Source organism: Peromyscus eremicus, chromosome 5 (assembly GCF_949786415.1).
Source record: "Peromyscus eremicus chromosome 5, PerEre_H2_v1, whole genome shotgun sequence".
NCBI lineage: Eukaryota > Metazoa > Chordata > Mammalia > Rodentia > Cricetidae > Peromyscus > Peromyscus eremicus.
This window is the reverse complement of record NC_081420.1, coordinates 121,540,810-121,548,797: the sequence shown is the minus strand read 5'-3', so window position 1 is coordinate 121,548,797 and position 7,988 is coordinate 121,540,810.

Genomic DNA, 7,988 nt, shown 5'->3' with positions numbered 1-7,988 from the left:
AAGCTGCAGGATCCCCTTGACTAGGGAATGGTGTTGCCCAAGCTGGGCTGTGTCTTCCCACATCATTTAGCATGAGTAAACAAAGCAAACATGGTCACGGGCCAACCTGATCTAGACGATCCCTCATTGAGACTTTCTTCTTGGGTGACTATAGACTGTGCCAGTTGACAATTAACGAACCATCACCTGTCACTTCTTAGAATTAAGTTACAAAAAGTCCATAATTTCCATCTTGTCCTTTCTCTGTCCATGTTGGTCTACCGCTGTGCACTGGCTGGTTTTGTGTGTCAACTCAACACAAGCTAGAGTCCTCAGAGAGAAAGAGACTCAGTTGAGGAAATGCCTCCATGAGATCCAACTGTAAGGCATTTTCTCAACTAGTGATTAGTCGGGGAGGTCCCAGCTCACGGTGGGTGGTGCCATCCCTGGGCTGGTGGTCCTGGGTTCTATAAGAAAGCAGGTTGAGCAAGCCATGGGGAGCAAGGCAATAAGCAGCTCCCCTCCACAGCCTGTGCATCATCTTCTGCCTCCCAGTTCCAGCCCCGCTTGACTTCCTGTCCTGACTTCCTCCAATGATGGACTATGATCTGAAAGTATAAGCCCTTTCTTCCCCAACTTGGTTTTTGGTCATGGTGTTTTGTCACAGCAGTAGAAACCCTAACTAAGATATGCTGGAAAAAGCAAGAGGCCAGGCTGTGAGTGCTATGGAAGGGCTCATAGGACAAAGAGTTGATAGGACAATTATGTACCTGTGACTGGAACAAAGGTCATCTACATAAGCCATGGCAATTACCTTCAGGAAGCTCAAAATAGAGCTTGCTGTGTAGATAATAAGTGAACCTTGCTACGCTGCACATTAGAGGCTGTCCTAACAACGTAAGATCTTTGTTTTTCTTCCTCTTTTAAAATCCTTGCTTCTCTTTAGAACTAGAGAATTCACAAGCCTCTGAGAGCTACTCACCATGCAGGAGGATCAACAACTATATGAAATAGAAATAGGCAACTGTGGGTAAAAACTCAGTGAACTGAGGCTTTGGATTCATCAGAAACAAGACAAGACCTCTCAGGCTACTGCAAAGTCCTCAGGAAGAAGTGAGTCAGCACATACTGTGTTCCAACTTGTGACTCTGGCTATTGCTGGAACACATCATGTTTTCTCATGATTCTCTAACATCTCTATGATTTTCCCTCTGTGAAATGTCCTATTATATCCTACCATCCCTCCAAGTTTACTCCAATGCTGGGAGGTTTTCCCAACCCCTAGGCAGGGTTAGCACTTCCTTTTTAAAGTATTCCTTCCATCCTGTGTGCCAGTCCATGGCAGGAAACCCAGAGGATGGCCCAGAGAGCCATGGCAGGGAAAGCATGTTGGACAAGTCCACATCCCTAAACGTCCCTGGAGCAGTGATGCCCTGCCCTGCCTTAAGCTGTGACATGGTAAGAAGAAACCAGCCTTTATCAAACGAACCCCATTAATTTTGGAACCATTGTTAGAGGCCTTGGTTTGTTCTTACTACTCAGGAACGAGACTACGAAGGACTACAGTGAGTGGGCGTTGAGAAATACTGTTTGCTCCAGGACATCCTCTTGACATCATTATATCTTTCAAAGCCTTGCAATTGGGATCACCTTGATGCAATAATCGAACAATACCCGTGAGGGTGTAGGTGACATCTACCACTCAGGGAGTTACATCTCCTTTTTCAGAGCTTCCCCTAAGAATACTAAAAACCTTCATTGAGCGTATACAGAAGACCAGCTGAGACACCCAGCCTTGTGGGACTGAGCAACTACTAGATTGTTGGACTTCCCATTCACAACTACCATTGTTAGACTGCAGGCTTTAAGTCATTGCAATAAATCCCCATATATGTGTGTGTGTTTATACAGAGGAGGGGTTCATTTCATAAGTTTTGTGACTCTAGAGAACCCTGACTAATACACAACCTCAAGATAGTTCGAGGCTGGGCCTGCCTGGCCAGCAGGGCCAGTCAGATCCCTTCCAGAACAGAGTATGCTTTGACTTTAGATCTCACTTTCTTCTAGGACTGAAAACCATCCAGACCTTGTAACGAAGATACAGAAAACAAGGATATTCATGTGGAGGGGAAGGAGCCCCTTCACCCCAGTCCAGTTGGCACGCTCTCCAGCTGACAGAAAGGATGCCAGCACAATTGTCGGCATTTGCTGTGGAGACTGCTCTTCCTCTCGTGTATAGATGTTTTCTGTTAAGGTAGCAGTGAACCAGGCTCAAGACCTAGGCGTATGTGACTGTGGGTCGGGACCATTCCTTCTTCCTGGAGATTTTCTGGAAATCTCAAATAAGGTTGCTAAGGTGCCAGGTCAATGCAGTTATTGAGTTTAAAAGCAGCACAAATACAGACACTGCTGGTTACGGCAAGAGAAGAAGCTCAGAAGTTACTAACAGTGACCTGTGAGATGCTCAGGTGACAGCAGATGTAGAGACAAAATATACCCAGGACAGTGTAAAGGCATTCTTCCTACTGGGGGAAAAAAAAAGAAGAAACCAAGAAGATATGAAGGTCTTCGTGCAGCTTGTCTGTCGGTAGAACGCATTTGAGAAGGGAAAATAAAGAGATGTCTTTGCCGTCTTCCCAGAAGAGTATATTTACATGTAGAAGATTGTTGAGACTTCACAGGAGTGTGTCAATTGAAATCTGCAGTCCCCTAATTAAACTGAGAGGAGAAGAGCAAGCCATCTCCTTCGTGAAGTCAGGACCTATGCTGTGCTTACGCCAAAGGGTGTCTGGAAACCTTTGGTGATTTAATCGAACATAATGATCTCATTCATCCCCTCACACTTGGGTGCAAGTGCCAGCTCCCGCCAGTTTTCCTGGGGTAGGGAGACAACATTCTGAATACTTAGTGCCCTCAAAGATGAATGCTCTCTCCTCTCCCTCTACCCTGGCTCTTTCCACAATTCTGCTGGCAGACAACGTGGAATGCCCCTCCTCTCCTCCTGGGATTCACTGCTGGGGTCAGGTTGACCTGACATAGATCAACTTTAAAACTGTCCTGGTACAGTGAGAAGCATGTCCTCCCCTGTCCTGTCACTCTGTCAACAGGACCCCAAGGAGACTTTCTCTATGTCTTGGTTGGGGTTCCTATTGTTGTAATGAAACACCATGATCAAAGCAACTTGGTGGGGGGCTGAAGAAATGGCTCAGTGGTTAAGAGCACTGGCTGCTCTTCCGGAGGACCCGGGTTCAATACCCAGCACCCACATGGCAGCTCACAACTGTCTGTAACTCCTTTTCCAGGAGACCCAGCACCCTCACACAGACACAGATGCAGGCAAAACACCAATGTACATAAATTACAAATAAATAAATTCTAGAAAAGCAAGTTGGAGAAGAAAGGGTTTATATTCACTTTACACTGCCATATTGCTGTTCACCATCAAAGGAAGTCAGGACAGGACCTCAAGCAGGGCAGGAACCTGGAGGCAGGAGCTGATGCACAGGCTGCGGAGGGGTCCTGCTTAATGGCTTGCTCAGCCTGCTTTTTGTTGTTGTTGTTGTTTGTTTCTTGTTTTTTGAGACAGGGTTTCTTGTGTAGCTTTGCGCCTTTCCTGGAACTCACTTGGTAGCCCAGGCTGGCCTCGAACTCACAGAGATCCACCTGGCTCTGCCTCCAAAGTGCTGGGATTAAAGGCGTGCGCCACCACCGCCCGGCTCAGCCTGCTTTCTTATAGAATCCAGGACCACCAGCCCAGGGATGGCACCACCCACCATGGACTGGGCCCTCCCCCATTAGTCATTAATTAAGAAAATGCTCTTCAGGCTTGCCCACATCCCAATATTATGGAGGCATTTTCTCAGTTGAGGTTCCCTCTTCTCAGATGACAAAGTTTGTGACAAGTGGACATAACCTAGCCAGCACACCCTGGATTCACAATGTCCAAGTCACCTCCTCTCTGCTTGACATCTGTCCCACCCCAAAACTCAAACCTGAGTTCATGGGGCAGGCAAGGAGGTCCAACCCCCTCAACACACACACAGAGCCAGGGCATCATGAGGACGTCATTTCACTGCTGTCTTCCCCGTCCCGTCCTCGCAGCTGATGCTGGGTGGAAACAGCTTGCCTTGTTTCCACTGTTGAACCATTGACAGTCTGGGCCAACTAAGTCCCCCTGGCTTTAAAATGATGCTCTGAATGATGTGAGCAAGTTTCTTTGGGACAGCGTTGGGTTGGGCCTGATTTGGCTCAGTGATGTTTTCCAATTGTGATTGACATTCAGCAAGCCTCACACACTGTCTCGTCTAGAGATGCATTATCACTACCAGTTGAAAGATGCTTTCCATGCCCAGCTTTCAGCTGGTGAATTGGGTCTGTGAGTTAAAAGAATTCGCCCAAAGTAAAATGATTCAAAATGGCAAAGTTTGGTTTTGCAAGCTTCTTCTGCTATCCCCTGTCATCCCTACCTTGGAGACCCCACATTAGATGCCCACTTTTCCCAGTGGGGGCCTGCTCTCCAAAGGGATGCTCTGCCAACAGCAGTAGACAATGGCAACCACTACTGTTTACCCTGGACTGTGCCAGTGTGTTCCCTTAGACTTTTCAGAGTAGGGGGTGGGGGAGACAAAAACTGAGAAAGTGACAGACAGAAAAACAGAGAGAGACAGACAGACAGAGATAAGACACTTAGGCACTTTGGGGAAAGCCCAGGAGGCAAAGGGTCAGACTGTGGGTTTCATAACCGCTAGCAGGAGGAGAAAGTTGCAAAGACTGACCCAGAGCAGGGTCACCGCCTCCCTTAGGAAGCATTTACACAGTCTCCTAATGGCCTTGGAAAGCCTCAGGGTGTCCTTTCCAGGGAAATAGCTGACTGCTGAGAACGCAGCTGGGTGAAGCCCAGAGCCACTAACACAGAACTGCTGGAGACCAGCACTCAAGTCTGCGGCGGCTCATCTACATTGTAAACCACACACTTTCTGTCTTAGGACTGCCAGCGTTGAATTCTTTTAACATATTTTAAAATAATTTAAAAAAATGTTCTTACAATTGAATGGTCCTAGGTATGGAGAGAAGGGAACAGATGCGAAGTCAGCAGTCACAGGCATTGCTGACCGGCTAGAGTCTAGAGATGGTACGTGGGAGAGGGCCGTGAGCAGACATGAGTCCCAGCTTAGCCAGGAGTGTGGCCAGTGAAAGTCTCAGCTGAGAACACAGAGGGAAGAGCAGATTGGCCGGGTGGATGCTCGTAGTTTTAGACGCACAGTGTTGGAGGTGGTGAATCTATCGGCCCCTGGAAATTTTTAGCAGAAGCGCAACATGAAATATGAATCTGCATAAAGGAAATGTGTGAAAATGGCTGAGATCACCTGGAAGGAGCTGCATAAGAAAAGGGAAGGCTGGGGGCTGGAGAGGTTGCTCAGTGGTTAGAGCACTGGCTGCTCTTCTAGAGGACCCAGGTTCAATCCCCAGCACCCACATGGCAGCTCACAACTGCCTGTAACTCCAGTTTCAGGAGATCCAATACTTACATAAACGTATATGCAGGCAAAACACCAAATGCACATAAAATTTTTTAAAAAAAAAGTAAAAGTGGAGGCTGAATGGCAAAACCTTGGTGACTACTGAAAATGTTTAATGAGGGAGTACACAGAGAAATAAGAGCTAGAGTTGAACGGATGTGATCAGAGACACAGATGGCTACAAGGGACACATACCCCAAAGCTCAGCTAAGAGCCCACTGGCCTCAACACAAGAAACTATTTTTAAAATAATTTTATGAGAAATATTGTTTAAAAATTCTTACTTATTCTCAACCAAAAAATTTATAGTTCTCACAACACATCATTTCCAAAACGTTTCACTGGGCTTAATTTGTTTTTGTTTTTGTTTTAATTAACAAGAATGGTGTGGCTGGGCAGTGATGATGCACACCTTTTTTTTTTTTTTTTTTTAAAGGTTTATTTACTATGTATACAGTGTTCTGCCTGCATGTGTCCTTGCAGGCCAGAAGAGGGAACCAGATCTAATTGCAAGTGGTTGTGAGCCACCATGTGGTTGCTGGGAATTGAACTCAGGACCTCTGGAAGAGCAGTCAGTGCTCTTAACCACTGAGCCATCTCTCCAGCCCAGATTTTTTTTTTCCGAGGCAGGGTTTCCCTGTGTAGCTTTGGCGCCTGTCCTGGATCTCGCTCTGTAGACCAGGCTGGCCTTGAACTGACAGAGATCCACCTGGCTCTGCCTCCCAAGTGCTGGGATTAAAGGTGTGTGCCACCACCACCTGGCCTGATGCACACCTTTAATCCCAGCACTTGGGAGGCAAAGACATGTGGATCTCTGTGAGTTCGAGGCCAACCTGATCTACAGAGTGAGCTCTGGGACAACCAGAGATACGCAGAGAAACCCTGTCTTGAAAAACAAAACAAACAAATGGAATGGTGTATTCTCTTGGGAATGCATCAAGAATTCATAGTAGAGGGGCTGGAGAGATGGCTCAGTGGTTAAGAGCACTGGCTGCTCTTCCAGAGGACCTGGATTCAATTCCCAGCGACCACATGATGGCTCACAACCATCTATGATGAGATCTGGCGCTCTCTTCTGGCCTGCAGCCATACATGCAGACAGAACACTGTATATATAATAAATAAATCTTAAAAAAATCATGATGGGAAGAGATGCAGAGATGACCGCCCACACTAGTGGAAGCCCATGAACTGTAGACTAGTGTCTGTAGAGCCCCCATGGGACTGGACTAGGCCCTCTGGATATGGAAGACTGTTGTTTGGCTCAAACTGTTTGGGGGGCACCCAGGCAGGGGGATCGGGATCTGTCCCTGGTGCATGGGCAGGCTTTTGGGAATCCGGTGCCTGTGGAGTGACGCCTTGCGCAACCTTGGTGCAGTGGGAAGGAGCTTGGACTTGCTCAGACTCAGAGTGCCGGGCTCTGCTAACTCCCCATGGGAGACCTTGATTTGGGAGATGTGGGGATGTGGAGTGGCTTGGGAGAGAGGGCTGGGGGGTGGGAGGAGGGAGGAGGCAGGATCTGTGGGTAGTGTGTAGAGTGAGTAGAGAATTTCTTAATAAAGAAAAATAATTTTAAAAAAGAATTCAAAGTAGAAAAAATAAGGGAAAATGTAATTACTGCATAGTTGCTTGTAGCTGGAGAGTTTTCTCTCCGAGTCCCGCCAAGTCCTGGCAGTCCAACAGCCCACTTATAAAATAAACACACAGATGCTTTTATTATTTAAACTGTTTGGCCTAATGGCTCAGGCTTCTTGTTAACTGTTCTTATATCTTAAATTAACCCATTTCTATAAATCTGTACCTTGTCACGTGGCTCGTGGCTTACCGGCATCTTTACATGCTGCTTGTCATGGCGGCGGCTGGCAGTGTCTCTCTGCCTCAGCCTTCCACTTCCCATAATTCTCCTCTCTCCTTGTCCCGCCTATACTTCCTGTCTGGCCACTGGCCAATCAGTGTTTTATTTATACAGAATGATATCCACAGCAGTTGCTAATTATAAAATATGTTTTGGAAATGAAAGAACTCCTGATTTTCAAGTATACTCATGATTACCTGATTCATGGATGTCAATATGAACATTATTAGAACAACTAGCAAAAATGCATTTATGGCTTGGCTCTTTGAGCATAAGGCAGGAGCCAGTTTGAGAACAGCATCCCTTTACAGACTGTATATAGCATAATTTGTAGCAGTACTGATGTTGGAGTCCACACCAACTTTGTTTCTAAGCCATGGGTACCAAAGCTATGTGTGGCGGGCTGCTTCTTGCTGCCCTACACACACACACACACACACACACATACACAAACCAGTAAAAAAATGTAATGCTGACTCAGGGAAGGCTGCTAAACTACAGCATGTATCTGTCCCCTTAGGTACCCCAGAGTTAGATTTGGCCACGTATTCGTGGTCTAACTAAAGGTGGGAATAGCTATGCAATAACTTCTCTATCATTTGCTTAGAGGGAAGCCACTGATCCTTGGTTTTCTT